Source organism: Erithacus rubecula, assembly GCF_903797595.1.
Source record: "Erithacus rubecula genome assembly, contig: SUPER_Z_unloc_2, whole genome shotgun sequence".
Taxonomy (NCBI): domain Eukaryota; kingdom Metazoa; phylum Chordata; class Aves; order Passeriformes; family Muscicapidae; genus Erithacus; species Erithacus rubecula.
The window spans coordinates 13579208-13598891 of record NW_027635860.1 but is presented as its reverse complement, the minus strand read 5'-3'; the positions used below and the strand labels follow the sequence as shown (position 1 = coordinate 13598891).

At 38.3% G+C, this 19684-nt stretch overlaps 1 long non-coding RNA gene across 4 annotated transcripts in view; it reads left to right on the top strand.

Annotated features, from left to right (window-relative positions):
• The first annotated feature begins 9541 nt into the window (after positions 1-9541).
• The window catches only part of LOC306814856, a 102119-nt gene continuing 91976 nt past the window's right edge, over positions 9542-19684 (top strand). For 2 of the 4 annotated variants that reach the window (XR_013777261.1, XR_013777262.1), the window contains exon 1: positions 9542-9861. This is a non-coding gene — a long non-coding RNA (uncharacterized lncRNA). Of the gene's footprint in view, positions 9862-14478; positions 14685-19684 lie in introns of those variants that run through there. The other 2 variants (XR_013777260.1, XR_013777263.1) reach the window with 1 other exon arrangement.

The following is a 19684-nucleotide window of genomic DNA, read 5'->3' as shown; positions in this document are numbered from 1 at the left end:
CACGCCGTGCGCCGCCTCCCGCAGCGCGCCGCCACCGAGGCCGCCACACGCGCCAGGCTACGCACTCCGCCATCCAGGCAGAAGGAGCCCAGGGCAGGCGACTCTGCCCGGGAAAGCGGCCGGGGTGCCGAGCAGCATCGGCTCCCCTCCCGTCTCAACGCGGCGATGGAGCCACCTCAGAAAGGCAGACAAGGCGTCGTATCCCGCTGTGTGCGCATGCGCAGTGCCACGCCCGCCGAGGCCTGCGGGGCTGTGGAGGGGAAGTTGCCGATGTTTCCTGTTCCTTTTGGAAGCTCCCGGTGCTCTCCGGGAGGCTGCGGCGGGCAAATTCCCGAGGTTTCCTTTGTCTTTTCAGAGGCGGATTACGGCGAGGTGGCTGCACGTAAGCACCCCCATGCCGTGTACCGCTCGCTCGCGGTCGCGATGCCCTGAGGTTGAATTGTCGGCCTCAGGCTGGATTCCCCTCGCCTTTGTGAACAGAGCCAGTGCCGTCACATAACTTATACAGTAGAAGCTGCTTAATAAAAGAATTCAAGAATTGCGCAAGGTATCACAGAAATAAACATGCATTAGGTGGGCCGAGAATTATTTCGTGTGTAAAAGCTGTGACCTTTTACCCTTTGGTGTGCTTGATTTGTGGAAGCCTTCACTTTGCTCCCTTGCAGAATAAGCAATGTTTCTTTTCTAAATCCGTGTCTGTCTGTGTTCAGAGGGCCGAAATGGGCCGCGTCCATCCCAGCAGTTCTTGCTGCCGCCCCGCCGGGAGCACATGGAGAGAGGAGCCGGCCTCAGCTCGCACTGGAAACTGCCAAAGTCCTCGACGTTTAAGGCTTGAACGCTGCAGAAACTCAGCTCTGAGTGCACAGTTGCCACTTTTCCTGCCCCTGCAAATGGCAGCGTTCACACATTTGAAACGCTGTGAGAAGGGGGAACTGGAGCAGGGAGGTACACCAGCAGGATAAACTGGCACTGTGTGTAGGGAAGAGCAGGATGAGGCTGGTGCTAGCTATAGGGAAACCTGTACAGCTCTCCTGCTCGCCTTGCTCTGCTTCTTGGGGCTCCTTCTCACCTGAGAATATCAGAAAAAGCACTTATACAGTGTCTGGAAGGCAGAGCAACCTGGAATGCGACGCCTTAGCTAAATTACAGGAGGTCATGAAAAGGCTGCCTAATGCCCAGGCAAAGTGGCACGATTCATTGCAACCAAGACAGTTAGGAGGAATAAAGATAAATAAAAGAAAAAGTTAAGGGGCAAACAGATGTCACCACTTAGGGCTTCTGGGAAAGGCTACATACGTATAGGGGTGAAGCATTAGTTTGCTTTACAGAAATTAGTTTTTGCATCATTATATCTAAAACAGGGTGCTGTTTATAGCACAAACTAAAATATCAACATTAGATCAACAAATCAACATCAATTTTAAGCAGATTCACCTGCAGTAGCTTTGGCTTGTCATTTGAAGTTCAACTTTTCACATGAGGAAGATTGTCTTAGGCATTGCCTCAAGCAAAACTTGGGCATGCATAAAGATCAGCACTTTGAGTAAAGTGATACTTGTAAGTCACAAATTGTGGTTTGGGAGGGACATGGATGAGATTGTTGCTGACAGTCAAGCTGTTAAATGAGTGGAGATCTGTTACTCTGTTGCTGCCTGGAAAGTAGGTTTTGATTATCTGAGTATTGTGAAGTATAGTGAAGAGAAAGCTTTCAATGTCTGTGACATTTATTATTTATTTCTGGGGATACAGGAGAACTTGTATAAATAAATGAAAAAATGTTCCAACTATAGAACACTAATTGATTCTATGAAAAACGTGGTCACTTCAGGTGATGCAGTAGTTGTTACTGAGTCACAAAGTCACAGAACGGTCTGTGTTGGAAGGGACCTGCTAGTCCAAACTGCCTGCCATTGGCAATTGCATCTTTCACGAGACCAGGTTGCACAAAGCCACCCCCAACCTGGCTTTGAAGACTTCCAGTTATGGGGCATCCACAGCTTCTCTGGCAGTCTGGCTTGGGGCCTCAGCATCCTCAGACTAAAGAATTTCTTCCTTATGTCAATTTAAATTTCTCCTCTTTTAGTTTCAGACCATGGTTCTGTCACTATAGGTTCTGGTTTTAAGCCTGTCTTTATCTTTGTTATAAGCCCCCTTTAAGTATTAAAATTTGCTGCTTTATGGTCTGCCTGTAGCTTTCTCCAGACTGAGCAACACCAAGTCTTCTGAACCTACCCCTCAAGCCTGTCGAGCTTTCTATGAAGAAAATCCCTTCCCTCAAGCCTTTCAGGTTTGTGCCATGTGTAAACTTTCTGGAGCAATCATATACCACGAGAAAACAGTGATCAAAGCTTTTCAGATCATAGACATAGCTCAGGGACATTGGTCGTACATCCTGTGTTTCTTTTCTTACTAAACAACTTTCAAGACAGTAAAAATAATCAGTGGCACAATTTACAAAGGACAGGAGATGATACTGCACAGCTGCATTTGTTTATTTTTTTTGAACTGATTCATTTAGTCCTATCAGGGTTAGAATTTTCTGTAAAGTGGCAACATAATTTATTTGGATGACCTAACGTGACCTCTCTTCTAGATGATCGCAGTGAATCTGAACTGGTCTCTGAATCTGCGATCATTTTATTTGTTACAAGTGTTCCCTGAAGAGCAGGACATGCTAAATTGAAGGCTAACAATAGCTAACAATAATTACGTAGTAACAATACGTAACAATAGTTAGGTAGTGGATAAGAACAACCTCTTGAGGTGGAAACTGATACCACATTTTAATATGTGCGAGGTTTAACCGAAGGTTAAAATGTGAGTCCTGCTTTGCCATGTCAGGACATTTCTGTCCCAGTAGTTGGCCCTCTTGTTCAGATTATTTATTGTATATTTTGCATGGTTATCATCTGTGAATTAGCTGCACTGATACAAAGCCCTGTTGTAGCTTTGGGTCCTCTTATGGGGAATCTGAGCTAAGCTACTGTCCTGTAGTGTGCAGTGGTTGATGTATTCCAGTTTGTCAACTTAGCCACAGGGCACAAGAGAACAACTTTGATCCTACAGAGATTAAGAATGAAAAGCTGAACCTCCCCAGTGAAAGGCATAAGACACTCAGCTTTTTGTCTTTGAAGTTAATGGTAAGATACTACTTCCTCTTTTGCTTCCTAAACATGTAATCAATTATTTAATCACTGGAATTATTTCAGTGTCAGTTGTCAATATATGTTTAAGCCAAATTGTAAAAGAGCTAAAGAATAGTAAGTTTCTGTAGGTTTTCTGAAAAGTCATCATTTGGCTGGCTGAAAGTGCTGTGTGCACTACTTGCCATCCTGCCAAATGGAGAAAGCATGGAGGCTCAGTGATAATGTCTACACTCACTAGTGTATTTGTTCTTTTCTACAATTTTTTTCCAATATATTAAATCAGCTTGCAAGCGGCACTGCAGACTTCCAGCAGCAAGTTTGTCTCTGAGTACTTTCTGGCAAGTTAGTACTGAAAGAGCCTATTTAGGCTTTAAATGATATTAACTTTAGTTCTAAAAAGTACTGCATATCAGAAATCATCTCTTTATTCACTCTTATTTCTTATTTGCAAAGTAGAATTCAACAGCTGGCAACTGGCATAGTAAGAATGGGGCTCTGCACTCCACCATTCCCCAGGAAAAACAATGTCAAACTAAGGTATTTTTTTATAAATTTATCACTATGTGCAAGGGAGAGCGAATATTCAGTCTTACTCCACAAGTGCAGTAAGCACAGTTCTGGTTCCTCATCCTTTTTAGTAGTCATTGATTTCCTGTAAATGCTAATAAGCAGTCAAAATCTGAATCTGCAATAAACATCTTGTTTTTTTTCCGTTTTGGGTGTGTCCTTCGTTTTCCTGAGTGAATTCCAGCACTAACTTATAAGGCTAAAATTCCCTCTAGTGCTTTCTTCAGCAAGAAAACCAGTTCCTGCCCTTCCTGGCTTGTGGCCTCATTTTGGTTCCCAACATCTATTAACTGCTCCATGAGTCTTGTCAGTGCTGGTATGTGTGGCAGCATACCACAAAACTGGTCACTGAAACGGTCAGACTCCTAAAACAAGCAGTCTGCCTCCAGGCACACTGAAATATGCAATAGAAGATAATAAAATAAACAAAAATAGTTTAATATAGCCTGGGAAGAGTCGAGAAAAGTTAAACGTATGCATTTCAGTTTGGGATGTATGTTGCAGAGAAAGCTTGCAGATCCACCTATTCCTTGCTTCCTTCATAAAGTTTAAGGGGTTGCTGTTTGTACAATGTGTTTTAGTGGTGTTACAGGAAATCCTAGCACAACACAGCAGAGTATTTGGAGGGAGCACTGTGTGTAATAGCTGAAATATCTCTAAAGCAGTTTGTGAATAGCGAGGCATTAGGGTGGCATTGTTCCTATCAGGCTGTCTTGAGGCACTTTCAAAACCAGACTTTCTGTGTGCCCTTGCTGAATTCCCACCAGAGTTGCAGGGTATGGTTTCCTTCGCTTTTTATCCGCTTTATTTCTTGGTGTCTTGTTCTCCTGCAACCCACCAGAGGTCAGTGTAATGCCAAGAACGGCGAGCAACATGGCCAGGACAGTAATGCCAAGTTCTTGCCAAGTTGCTGCGAGTTTATAGGAGCCTAGTAGCGATCTGTCGACAGCGTGCCTTGTCTTTTGTCAGTTCCAGCTGAATTAGGGAAAGGGTATAAACCTGGCAATAAGTCAGTGTGAAGTCACTTGAGATGGTGAGCTTGCCAGAGGCTCACAAGCCTCCACAAACATGAAGCTGGCTGTATCTTTCAAAGAGTGTTAATGTCACTTAGCAGCTTTTCAGATATTCTGGACAGCCAAAGAATAGCCTAATCTTATTAAGTTCTTGTGCCAATGGCTCATTCCCTTCCTTTTCTAGCAGCACTTGTTCATTGAATAATGTTTATTATTCACTTGACTACAATGATATGTCACTTTCCTTCAAAAGTTGTAATATTAATGGGAAATATTTTGGGACTCCTAGTATGAATTTTTTCTTTCCTTTTCTTTTATTTGTTGTTACTTTGTTTGTATTTTCGTAATCAGCTGATTTGTGTAGGCCATTTGTAAGTTCCTCTCAGCTTCACTTGTGAAGTATGTTAAATTACAAAACCCACTAAAATACTGGCATAGTAAGAATTTTGTTAAACGTGTAAGACTTTTTTCTATTCAGAATTTTTTTGTAGACACTCTGAATCACAGGTCTCTTTATCTGGTGCATTGCATTTGAAGCTGATTTGCCTTTTCCAACCTGTTATGTGAATTTTATCACTGCTAACAAGACAATAGGCTACGTTATCCTGAACATAAAAAATGTTTCAAGCGAGTGTCTTCTCCCTCTGTGTTATGGATGCATCAATTGACTCTATTTTGTGGTAGTTCTAGGACTGAGAATTTGGTAGAAATAAGTACTTACGCTCAGGTAAATCAGTTAGTAAAGCAGATTTTCATGCACTTGAGCATACCTAAAAGAGGACTCACTAATGTGTGAATTTTGGCATCAGTGGCAAATAACAGACCTTACATATACTTTTAGAATAACGTGTTTCCATTCTTGTATAAATAATTCTCACAGTTATTGAAAAAACACAGAAAAACACAGAAAAACAGTATGGGAATTGCTTGGTGCAGAAATTTACCCAGCAGCATATATCTATTTACTTTTGCATTAAGAAGAAATCTTGAAACTGGTGCAGGAAAATGAGACATTTGTCCTTGGAATAGTGTCACAGTTCTACTCAGCAGATATAAGCTGCTCAGCTGCTCTGTGGGGATGGTGGATGAATCTGCCCCAGATTCTGATTGTGAGAATTTGTGCTTTGCTAAGTCAAAAAATTTTAATTTTTGACTTAGTGGACTGATTCTTTTCAAAGCAATATATTTTTGTATGTGACTTGGCATTGTCTTGCACTGTACATACACTAAACTTGTTTTGGGAAAAAGTTAACTCTAATTCCTGATACATGCAAATGTTCTAGAAATAGGATTTATTTTCAAAACATTAGTTTCCAAAACATTTATTTTCAAAACATTAGTTAATGCAAACACACACCCCCTCGTTCTTATCATCATTGTTAAGGCTTTGAACTGTTTGTTTGTTGTTGAGAAGCTCAGTCAAGGTGGGCACCAAGTAAAAAAGGTGACTCTTTGTTTATCTAAATTACCACCATGTAGTAGTCGTAGTACTGGGAGTTTTTTAGGGTGGTTTGTGAAAGTAGTTTATTTCTTTCCACTAGAAGTTCAGTCTTATTATGGCATTTTGCACATTACCCAGGAGTAGTGTATTTAGTTAATTTGACACTGGGCACTTTTTGAATATGGGATCTAGGTTTTGTTTAAATATTTTTTCAATTTCTTGGATTAAGGTTCTTTTAGTCCTGTGGAAATGGGCAGAACAATAGTGAAAAAGATTACAGTGTCCTTGCATTTCTTCAGGGTGTGTTCTCTTTGCAGAGTCCCTTGGATAGGTCTCAGGCTCTCTCCTTCCCTGTCCTTTAATTTCTAGTGGGAAGGAGTGGAAGAGATTCAACAACATTTGTTGTACTGAAAAGGGCTTGTTTATTCTCGTCCAGATAATCAGGAGCTGTCACCTATGTACTCAAATTACCAATACGTTTTCATTGTAAAAATGTTCTGCAGTTCAACTCTGGCTTTGTAAGAATGGAGCCCATGGCTGTGTTGCAGAGTGATGCATCACTGTTCTGGCTTTTGGTTCTGTATACGTGTAAGAAGCTGAAACAATTCCGTGTGCAGTGATTCTGTTGCCAGCATTTCTCACTCTGAAAAGTGTGCTGGTGTATCATTACTGTAAATGCTGCCATCTGTATACAGATGAAGTATCTAAAATCACTGTGTCTCTGGGTCACTCAGAACCAGGGGAATTGGAAGGAGAGAGATATGCTGACAAGCACACGTTTCTGGAGAGAGGAGTGTTTAGAAATGGCTGTCTCCAAAAAAGTTAGCAACTGACATCTTCCATCCGGCCTTTCTGTAGTGTTCTGACATTTCTGTGTCCCTGCTAGAAGTTCCTTGTCCTGATGTGCTTAGGAATTACCTAATTTGGACTAATAATGAAAAAGTGGCGCCCTTTTAAATCCAGAGTATTTTGACAATGTCTATGTTTGCCTCATAACCAGTTTTTCTAGTCAGTGAGTGGTTTTACCTAATGGTGGCAATGGGCCCTACTTATTCCCTAACTAGAAAAGCAGTTGTGAATATAGTACAGTTCTCTTCTGCTTAAATGATAGACCTGAGGCTTCCTAGAAATGTGGAATAATCAGTGACAAATCTTGAGGCATGCTTTGACGGGAGGCAGTTAGGTGCAAGCCAGGTGAAGATGATGTGACAATTTGTGCACCTTGCGACTTGCTTCCATAGAGTCTTCAGGAAAAAGGACATCTGGAAGGAAACTGCAGGCTGGAAAAATTGCCTTGGCTTGCTCTAAACGGACCACATAACGGGAAATAATTTCAATCCATATGCTTTTCTGCCTTTTTTCCCCATCCCCTTCTTCTACCATGCACCTCCATAGTATTATTTGATGACCTTTGATCTTTTGTGTGGTTCAGTGTATTTTAATATATCCTTTCTGAGTAGGATGTAAAATTCCAGGAGATTTTTCTTTTCAAATGACAGCACAGTGTGATTCAGAGAATGAAATACTCAGTTGTGAGACTGTGCTTATAGTTGAGAAGTAATGATATCTGCTGGTGCTGATATGCAGAATTAACGTTAATTTACACTAATGCTGCTCATTAACCCTCAACATTGTAGTTTCACTGGAAAATGTGTTGGCTTGACATAGGCTAAGATAATCAGAGCTTTTCTTTCATTCTGTGATTGCACACTTCCTCTTTAATTAGGAAATTGCAGAGTAGAAGATCCTTTCAGGCTGCAATATGAAAAATGGCAGTATTAATCTACAATATTTGTCCCATTCACCATGAGCAATTATAAGTGATGAATTATAAAGGATAAATTATACACAGTGGTATTCATTTGCACTGCAACGCAAATGGGTTTGCAATTCTTGTCCCATACAAAAGAAATCCCATATAGCTTTTTTCACCATGAAAATGGGATGCAAGTTTTCACTTTTCCTCCAGAGCTGTTGACTTTAACTTAGTCCAGAACAGCTGCTGGTTACAGGTGTCCATTCCACAGGAGAAATTTGTGTTCAGGGTTCACTGAGGACATACTCAGCTGCCATGGCACATACACATTTATTGCAGACCAGGCTTAGCCAGCTAGGCACTGGATACTTCTCTAAGCTTATCCTCCTTGCAGACTTGCCTTCTTCCTGGAATAAATGCAATGCCAAACTATGGAAAGGGCAGAGTAAGTCTTTGGTAGCAGGTTTTCTATTGACCCTTAGAGGTAGAACTTACTCAAAATACTAGGTGGTTTTTTTCATGTGTGTTCAGAAATACTGAACTCTCTCTTTGCAGGGTAGCGAGAGATAGACTTCAAAGCCAAGGCAGCACTCAGGATTGTGAAGCCTGTATTCCTCTATGGATCTGATCACAGAGCAGCCAAGTCCTGGTTCTGCACTGCAATACACCTGTACATATGACTCAATAAGGGCATGAAGATGGAAGCCTTTCAGAGCACCCGGATATCAATTTGAAAACAGTTTTCAAACATAGATGTCACTATTTCACTGTGCTTGTTGTCTGTTTATCACTGTGTACAGCTGGCTTTGCTCACCAATATATACTTGCTGTTTCACTCAGACTTCTACATAGAAGACTCTGCTACTACCGGGCCAGGTTCAAATTTTTCCTTTAGGTGCTTGGAATACATGCAGATTTTGAAATTCAACATGTAATTCCTTAGCGTTTAACATCTCAACTAGTTAAAATCCAGAATGCATGCAGCTATTCTGGAAATTTGCCTTTCAACTGTCAACCAGATATGATTTTGTCTAAAATTTAATTTACTTAGAACTTAAAAGCTGCTCTGTGTCAGGAAGTGACTACCGGAAAGGCTTTTGTTTCTCAACAGATCTGCTCACTAGATTCAGGAGGACAGGATAAACAAGCATTAACCAGCTTTTCCTCCTCTTAACCTTAGAGTTCACTCATATGAAAGGAATACACTGAGTATTCTTCTTGTATATTCTTCATGTATTTGCTTAATGAATGCCAACTTTTGTACATCCTTTGAAAACAATGGGTTTCCCTGTTCCTGGTGAATGTTCTCACGATCATATGCAAACAGGAATTAACTCATCTTGACATTCAAATCCCATGCTAAATTTGGGCTTGTCAGAAATTACTTCATTTTAGCTTGAGCATACTGATATGGAGGTTCCAGAAAAATAGTACATGCAGAATGCCCAAAAGACCCACCTAAGAGACATCAGTATATCCATTAAGAAAAAAAAAAAAAAAAGAAGTTTTTTGTTTTAATATGAAGGTAGAGAATACAAATTGGAGTATCAGTTACAAGTGACACACGTCTGCTGTGAGTGCTTTTACCAGCCATGGATGCCAGTTGTGCTTCTTTGTGACATGTTTGAACACCACATGTTGTCTTAGTGCACTTCTCAGGTTCCTCCTGCTGCATGCAGTCTGTCATCCTGGCAATTGTGAACTCATGGTGTCCTTTCTTCCTACCAACAGAGTTTGGCACACATGTCACTGGGAGTGGTGTGAGAGGAGCATATGGTATTGCTGCAACTGAGGAGGGATTCCTTGGAATTATGAGTGCTGGAGATTTTACGTCACCTGGAAGTTTTTTGTTCCTGACAATTTTTATTTTTGCTTTACTGAAATGGACATGTCTGTCCATAAGCAGGCACCTTGCCACTGCAACAGATGGGCAGTAATGTAAGTAGCCAGGAGAATAGATCTGTATACCTCTCAAATGTGTAATGATCTGACTCTCAGAAAGCTGTCACTGTAGTTCTTCATAGGGAACTTCCTTGGCATATGGCTATAAGTGAGATAATCTGTTATTACTCAATTACTAAAAAAACCCCAAATTATCAATTTTAATGCTCTGTGTTTCTCTCTATAATGAGTAGGAAGCAAATGTCTGGAGATAACAAAAAGTATTCAGGTTTCTCAGTTTATGAGAAGAAGAGATTGTAAGGACAGCAAGGTTTGAAACCTCTATTTGTGTGTGCTAATAAGTGGCAAACACTAGTTGGTAATCCTGTATTCCATGAAGTATTTACAACCCAGAAGCAGACAAAAGGTAACTATTGCTTGAGCAATCAAGCAGCTAGAACACAGGCATAGCTAACACAGAGAATGGATATTACAGTGTCTATAGTAGTATGTTTTCTTCATTCCTGCTTAGTATTACATATTTTACACTTAAAATATTATTTAGTAGAAAACTTTTCTCCTGTGGATCTACTGAAAACTACTGACTTTTTGTAAGCAAAAGCTGTCACTGAAAGATACCACACAGACAACTCAGGTGTTAGATGTTGTGTTTGGCTGCACATTAACCATCTGGCAGCTGAATATTAGCAGCTGCATGTTCTGTTTCTTACCTATTTCAACTGAGAGTTGTCTGAAGGTTAAGAACAAAGGACACAATTCTAAGAAGCTTGCTTCTTAGTTCTGCTACCCACAGAATACCTTGTAATACTTACACTTTCAGGTAATGAGAAAATCAGCATTTTCAAAACAGAAACTGATTCAATGAGAAGTGTAAAATAGGATCTTTTGTCAGGACTGCTGGTTTATGGGACTGGCCAGGCCTACATGGGGAACATTAGAGAAAATTAGAACAGAACAATTGATAATGTTCAATCATAACAAACTAGAACATTCTTTAATGTTACAGGGGAATAGGAGGTTGAGAGTGAGTCTTTGCTTTCTACTTCTATGCACATGTAGAGGAAGGTATGACCTTCACTCAAGCAGACACCTGCAAGGTGTTGTAAAATGGGGCCATTCAGGCATGAACAGTCATGTAGCTTTAGCACTGTGCAGCCCTGCAGAACCCAGCTGCACAAGGGTTTGTTTGTGGGAGACTGAACAGAACCCCACACTGCTGCAATTGTAGTTATCCCTGGAAAGCATTCCTTGGTCACCTCCAGGAAAATTTAGACAGCAGGGTAGAGGTGCTACTGCCCACTCCACACAGCCCCAAAAGTGGGTATTAGATAATTCACTTGCCCTTGAAATGGAGGCATTGGAGTGTGTGTGTATGAGCTCTGCAAATTGATAAGCACTGATGCTGAAGCCTAGGCAGACACATTCTCTGGCACAGCCTGATGCTCATGCTGGAGATGCTTTTCCAAATCCTAAATTCCTCAGGGAATGGCTTTCCTATTTTTGAATCTAATCTCCTTTTACATTCTTTACAGATAAGCCAAGTAACATGCAGTGTCCAAATTGCAAACACTTGTTAGGTCTAGGTTTTTTCATATATCTCAGTATATACCTCTTCATTTCCAGTAGTGCTCAGAAGACCACTCAGTAGATCCAGAAAACAATGGAGCCCTACTGTCCTAGATGTGAATAAAATCCTTAAAATTATCATTTTCAACTTTGACAACTTGTTTTTTGAAAACCAGATTTGTAGTGAAGAGCTAGTGAAAATAATGTTATCAGATTACCTGAATTCCTGCAGGGCAACATTCCCATTAATTATATGGTTAAGGTTAAATGCATAAAAGTACAAGATCTTGGCCTGAGAAAGTAAGTGACTTGAAAATAGAGAGCTGCAAGTAATTCTGCATTTTTAAGTTAAGCTGAAAACATTTCCACATTCTTTTGCATCCTTTATATTGCTGTTCAAAAACTGCAAAGCAAAAGCAGATTTCATTTTACCTGAGAATGAGAAGCACTTAGATATAAGACAAGTTCATTACTGAAAGAAAAACTAAATACTCATATATGGATTTTAAAGTAGAGAATAAAGTAGCTTCTAAAGAAGCAATATAAGCTATGTGACTGCTAGAAAAATTGCATAATGAAGGCAAAAAAGCTGTTTTCTGACCCTCTCCAGAAAAATGCACTTGAAAACCAATTGGGCCCTGACATAATTTTATTAGCTCTGGAGCATCTTTCCTCTCTCTTCTGAGTTGCTGTTTTTGTTTGGTTGGTTCATTTAGTTTGGCTTATTTATGTACAGCAATGCATCTGAGCTATATATTCAAGCCATAACTCAAGGAATTTTAGAGGGATAGCTGTATTTTAGGTTTAGGTTAAAAAAAGTCAGAGAAAGCACTGTTTCTAGTCAAGGAATATTTTTAAACATATGTCACTCTGCCTATGGAAAAACTTCACTAAACTCAGATTCAAAGCTGCAGATTTGCACAAATGTTAACTTGTCTCAGAAACTATGCATTTGTTTATTGTGATTACCTGAAACTAGAAAGATAAACAGTTATGTTAAATAGGGGCCATAGCAGGTAAGGATTGCAGAAAACTTAATTTATTCAGCTCAAAAGCAAGGACTAGCTACTTAAAATTCCATGTGATTAAGGTGACTCATTCTTGGCATTAACATACTACACCAGAGTGGAAAATCATCTTGATTTGTAATACTAAACAGAAGCTCATATATACCATAATAAGATGAGAATGGGTATGTGAGAAGGACTTATGTGTATTGGTTCAAGTGAATTGAAATTTGGACACATCTTTTTGCTTGCTCTGAAATGATCTGGAAGAAGTTCAGAAACACTTGCTATGCTGTATCATAAACCAAACTGTATTTTTGGTGAGTTTTGATTTAAGTGAAACATTGCACAACTTCACAAATAGAGCTGTGATCTAAGAAGAGTAAAAAGACACAACTACATGAAATAAATTTTACTGGACAAGTACCTTCTTGGTCATGTATGCTAACAGATGGTGGAGGTTTTGAAGATGATTTGGAGGACTTGATATTAATACATATATATCTGTGTTTAGGAACGTTCGTAGTGTGGGGGAGTAATGGAATTTTTCCCATAAGTGGTGAAATCCTTAAAACTGAGATTCTTCTTTCTTTTTGCTTTTATTTTTATGCAGCACCTACAGCTTTGAATATATTTTTTCAAGTAGCTTGTGAAATATTTCATTTTGTTTTGTTTTAATATAAGATTTACTGTATTCAGAGTGGAAGAAAATAAAATTAAAAATATGCAGAGCCAGACCTCTTCACTTTCATGCTGAAGACGGCCTCTGTTTAGACAGGATTTCCAAACAGCAGTGATGCCAAGGCTTGCTGACTTTTTTGCTACAGTTCACTATGGTTCATGGAAATATTTTCACAAAGTGGAGCTAGTGGGACTATTCACTGAAGTTTAGTTGTTTGTATGCTTTGCTGTTCAGATAAGACACTAAAACCAAACCTTTAAAGGAAGATAGTCACCATGTCATTTCATTAGGATCTTAAGATAGAAAAGGTCACTTGCAGAAAATAGGTTTCGGTTTATATACAGTATATACTGAATCTTATACACATGCTTGTATGGTGCTGCAATATTGGGATGTTTTTCAGGTAAAACCTAAAGAGAAGGACTGGCCTATGCTCCATTCCATGTCTCCTACATGCATATTTATATGAATGCAGGATTACTAATCCGTCTGATCCCCTACAATTTATCCAGTGACTGTGATCATGATAATGTGCAGTTCCTATTAATTTATCACCTGTGAGATTTATTCCAAATTTTGAAACCTCTAATACAACAAATGATTACAGGAAGAAAGGAGCATGACAAGAAAATGTTTTCTTCACTTTTCTAAAAATTAGTTATGTAGGAGTCTTTTTTTTCAAAAACAGCCGATGTTCATGAACCATTATTAATGTAATTTAATCCAGTATTTGTCCTAGCTTTGGAGTTTTTAAGCAAATATTTGCCTTAAACCTGCAATGTTTAGTGCATTTGACAACTGTAATATTTTAGAAGACTAAAAACATAAAATCCATAACTTTTTTAGAAAAAGTAATTTATATAATTTATTGATGGCTTTAAAATTTCTCTAGTACAGTAATTTGAATACAAAATACAAAGAAAAGATGCTGTAAGAGTAAAGAATTGCAGATGCTATACAGCATTGTCATATTTTAGTGTTCACAAATCCTATTTTTATACATATGGTGTGTGTAGTATATAGAAGTAAGATAACATGAGGAATTATATAAGACCTCAGCTGGTGTGTTTTAGTAATATTTAGTAGTATTCCTAATACTTTTTTCTTTCTTTCCCAGAAACTACTATTGATACCACTGTGTAGGTGATAGAAGAACAACTGACAACTGGGCTTACCTTTAAAATACTAGAATTGGCTATTAGGGACTCAGCTGTGCTCTTGGGATTTCTTCATACTGTTTTCTTTTGTTGACATTAGTCAACACAGTTCTGAATTGGGATTTCATCTCACTCTTGTGACTTTGACTCATGTGAGTGAATCAGCCGTTCTAAACATCACTTGAGGAATCCTGCATATAGACTATCAAGCAGTCTATACTGTGGTACATGTAATGTGACAAACATAAATTTTATCTTAGATTCTAGCATCTTGATGTCTCTGGGAGAAGGACAAAAGATAACAACAGAAGCTGGTTAAGTGTACTTAAAAATGTGTTCTTTCACAACTAACTGATAGTCAATGGTCAAATGTATTCCTCAAGCACTCTGAAACTTGAAATCAGCATTTCTCTGCAGCAGATTGTTCCTGGTGACAATGTTTTGTGAGTAAGTATTATTAGCACAAGGTGACAGAAAACAGATTGCCTATGCAGGTAAAAAAAAGCAAAGGAGTAGGGCTGTGCACAAGATTTTTGTCATAGAGGAAAAGGTTACTGACAAATAGAGGGCAAAAATATATGATCTGTATTTTCAGTAACTTAGTGAAACTATAAGTCTCAGTGCAATTGGTGGGAGATCTGGAGTGACACTCCAGGGCAGTGAACAGAGTACTTTTCTGGGAAGAGCTGCCAGTGTTCTTCACCTTGCAGATCCTCTAAAAAGCACTCTAGTAGATGTGCCTTTTATTCTCAGCCTTAGCCTTTTGAGACTAGGCCTGGTTTTCATAGTTAGAAATAATGCATGAAACCTCAAATTGAAAACTAGTGACCATGGCCAGTCTTTTCAAATGTGAACTCAGTAAACTCAGATGAAGAGCTCTGTTCCTGGGATTTGATGTAGCTGATGCTTAAATGTGGGCAGAGGTCATGCTGAGCTTCAAAAATTTGTGACAAGCAGAATGAACGCTGAAGCTGAAATACTGGCTGTGAGTGCCATTTTTATGGAGAGACACAAAAAGTAAATGCATTTCTTCTGACTACACTTAAAGTTTCCTGGAACTGGGCCAGGTTTGACCTGCAGATCATATAGCTTCATTACCATGACTCTGAGCCTGAGTTAATAAGGTGTGCTGAGCAAGCTCATGTGTCTCTGCACCTGTCTCCAGAGCTCCTTGAGGTAGTAGAAAAAGATACATATCCTTTGGGAAAAGCTGAATACTTCTTTTGTAATAATTGCAAATTCTGTCTTTTAAACCTGCCCTACTAATTTCAAATAGGTTTTTAAATTGATGAACCCAGAGAATACAGCTTGTGTAAGACGAATTTATCCTGAAAAGAAATCCAGTTGATTCATTGTTGTGGTAATGGTCCTTGCTTCATTTTTAAAAATCTTGTCATCCTCAAAAGTTGGGGTGTTTTTGAATACAAAGGTAGGCCCAGACCATAATTTTATTTAAAGTAGTTTGATGGCATCACAGTCGCTGGAAGGTACTTCATCATAATTTTTTTTTCCTTCCATTTAGCACTCCACTCACATGAGAAACTTGCTCTTTCTGCTGCTGGTTATTCAGATAGTGATATATTGAAGTTAACAGGAGTTTGAGTTCCTGTGCGGTTTTCATGATTAAACCTAGTAAATATGGAGACACTTCAGTTGCAAGCAAAACTTGTTCATATTTTAAATAAATTTGACTAGCCTCATTTTTGCTAATTAAATGTTTTGTAAGCATAGGCTTTCAGTATGTGCCACTATTGCTAGCAGTCAGGAGTTAAAATTGAAATAATTACCATCACATCACCGTCGTGGAGTCTTTTGTAGTGCACACTCAGGTATTTTGTAAAATGGATGTAATAAGCATGTATTTTCTCTTTACTAGCAGTCTTGCTTGATAAGCTCAAATAAAATGTAGAGTACATTTGAATCATACTTTGCTACTACTTCAAACCTGCTATTCATGAGTAAAGAAAAGTTGTCATGGAAACTTGAACTGTGAGATGCAAGACAATAATTTTATTCAAATCCTTTATTCAATGAACATGTTCTTTTGCTGTTAATTGTGAATTACTTACAGTTTCCTTGTGTTTTTCTGTTATTTGAAAAAAGTTGCTGAACAATTTCTATTAATGTAATTTCTGAGTACTTCTTTGCACATATTTAATACATGACATTAAAAAGGTTTATTAGTTTTGGTAGAGTGTGTTACTTTTCCCTATGCATTAAGTATGTTTCCCTTTAAAAATATTTTTTTTCCTTAAGTTAATGTTTTTGATCTGAATACTTCTAATTTTTGGATGTTCACTTAACAGACCTTTTTCACGGAGACATTACTGTCTGTGCACCCATTTATTTTAATAGTTGTTGAATATAAGAAGACAAAAGGGATTGAATTTGTCACTTGGGCATATTGTATTAGGCTTGCTAGGAGAACTTTTTCCCAGGCTGATTGATGAATCAGGAAGCAATTTATCTGACAATATATGACCTTAGTGCTTCAAACAGGATCTATGAAGTGCGTTACTTTTCTGTCATGAGTGGACAGAATTCTACTATTGTGCATTCAGGAATAGTCATTAAGTTCGGATTTGTTTTTTCCCTAGTATATTTTAAAATTTTAAGCAATTTTAACAGTATATTTTGTTGATGGTTTTTTTCAGGTAGGTGTAAAAACAGTTATGGTACATAAAATAGTGTACAAGTGGCTGTTTTTATTAAGACTGAAGCTGAAATACAGCCAAGTATTTTTTATAAATTAATGAAATGTGAATAATTCAGGGTGCTTGGTTTTGTAGTCTGTTTTCACAATGACCATAGTAATTTGCTTAATATTATATTTTAAAATGTTAACATTTTTTTCCCTAACAGTTAGTAAGCATTAAATATTCTGGACTGAAAGTCATGGAAACTAAATTTCTCTTTGAATTCACAGTTTTAATCTAGGCTGCAGATTCACTTCTCCAAGTGAATTTCTTCAAACGAAACTGTTCTCATGGACAAATTACATGGTGAACTTATATTTAAGAGTGGAAAAATGACTGTTTCTGCTCCACTGGACTCTTCAGTTGTTTCTGTGTCTGACTTTTTATGTGACTTTGTGTGGGAGTTGGACTGGCAGGGACTGACCATGAGCTGGCCTTGGCCAGCAGTAAAATAGCCATCAATCTGAGGCCATGGGGGCAGGATGCTAGGAAGGAAAACATCTGGTTAGGTTATGGTGAGAAGGATGGGATTATGGGAATAGATATGTTAATATATTGGTTCCATATAAGGCAGTGTTCTGAGTTCTTGTTCTTAATTGGTTAGTCACATTTTATATATAAGGTAATGTTTATGTTCATTGGTTCACTGTTCTGCTATAAAGGTTATATATTGTTATGTTTACCCCTCTGAGGGGTTTTCAAGGTTGTCCCGTACTGTGTTCACCTTATGTTCTTTTGTTATCATCACTTTTTTATTAAATTATTTTCTGGGCTTGCTCAATCATTCCTGTCCCTATTTCAATTGCCACCCTGGCTGGTCCAGTTCAAGTTGCATCACTGCCAACAACTTTGTGCTCATTTACCCCCTTATTCATGCTGCTTTTTGTTCCCCCCATCTGCTGTTCTAATTTACATTAATTTTAAAAATATTTTTACACTAGGGCTATTCCTTGATGTTGATGTCGAGTGTACCAAATCACTGGTACTACGTGTGGTGTAAATTAATGTTGCTCTGAAGAAGTGTGACTGACAAGCTGGGTGGCTGTGGCCACCTGTAACCTGACTGCCTTTTCAGCAGTTTCAGACTCCTGGCAGATGAGTTGGTTTTAGTAGTCACCATTCCTGTATAAGGTATTCTGGAAATAAGACCAATAGAAAGAATTTGCCAATATAATGTTCATAAGTTTAGCTAAGTCAAAAAATTTTCCTAACAGAGCTGCAACTTTATATGCAAATTTACTAATGTATACTAGCAAAAGCCTTGTGAGTTTGTTGTTTTGTTTTGTTTTGTTTTCCTCACTTAAGTATGGCTCTGACAATTTTTGACACTATGACACCAGCATTTCTGGATGTCTAGTTTCAGGGCTAACAGCAATGGGCTTGCAGAGTTTAACTTCAAGAGATGGAAATGGACATTCTGATTGATAAGCAAAAGTTAGTGGCAGGGAATGACTTTTTTCTCACTGATGTGCCTTTCAGTGATATAGGCTTTATCTGTGAAGATGAACTGATGGCTGTTCATCTCTTTCCTGCTCCAAGATTGAGATAAAAAATCATGTCATTTTAGTTAATGTAAACATGGATAGAACTTGCCTTCTTATGTAAAAATCTTATCTATCCTTAATTTTGTGGCTGTGCTTTCTTACCACAGCAAGATGTGGCTCGACTTCAGAATCATACAAGTAATCACTTACTGATTCTCTCTAATCTTTTGGCAGGTGATCTGTGGAGCTGCTAGTTCAATCCCTACCTTATTGTAAGGTTTGTCAAAATCACTATTTGTGCTTAGATGGACTTTGAAAAAACATTGTCTGAAAAAGATCTCATTCAGACAGCATTTCAGATCCTGAAAATGCTCATAGCACAAATAAAATAAATAATTTTCCTTTTTCAGAATCTGGTGTTTGAGAGACCTTGCTTAGAAGACAAGTAGTTTATGCTTAAGAAAAGGTAGTGTAAAGCTTTGCTTTACTTGTTTAGAAGACTAGCAACGATATGTTTAAATAGAAATAAAACTCTGTCTAGTGAGAAGAATCCAGTATACTTGTAAGGAAGAAAGGAAGAATTAGTTCTTCATTGTTTCTTTGTAGAACTTATTTGTGCAAGAAGGTAACTTTATGAAATACCTTGAAATAAATTTTGTGTAGATAGGAGTACTCAATAGGACATCAGCTCTTCTTATAATAAAAAGAACTTACCATAGTAAGTACCTGAGTACAGTTACCTGAGCAGACCAAAATAAGTGTTCGTTGGTGTATTACACCTTTCAAACTGCTAACAAAAATCACTGTCCAATTTACTAGAGTTTGTTCAGAGAAAAGTAGCCTTTTGGACTAACAGTAGCAAAACATCATCATTAAACTAGTGTGAAGTCCAATGATTGATCTGGTTTTTAGCTCGAGGCTATTTTGACAGTAACTGTTCTTTAATTAATGTTGGGTTGGAGGTTTGGGGTTAGAGCAGCCTTTGAAATAACAAGACTTCCGTGTTTTATGGCTTAAGTATTTGTGATTTAAGGTTTGGACATCTACATTTATTCTGCTCACCAGGCAACCTCTGGAGTGGTAATATATTTAACATTTTTTAAAAAATCTTTTTAAAGGAGTGATGGCTTAGATTTTATTTTAACTGGGCTGTACATAAACCCAAGATTTTGGTGTGTTTGGAACCTGTGAGCCTGCAGAGACAAATATTAAGTAGCATGATGAGTAAGATGGACATTGTGTATGGAAGATGGGCTTCATTAGCTAG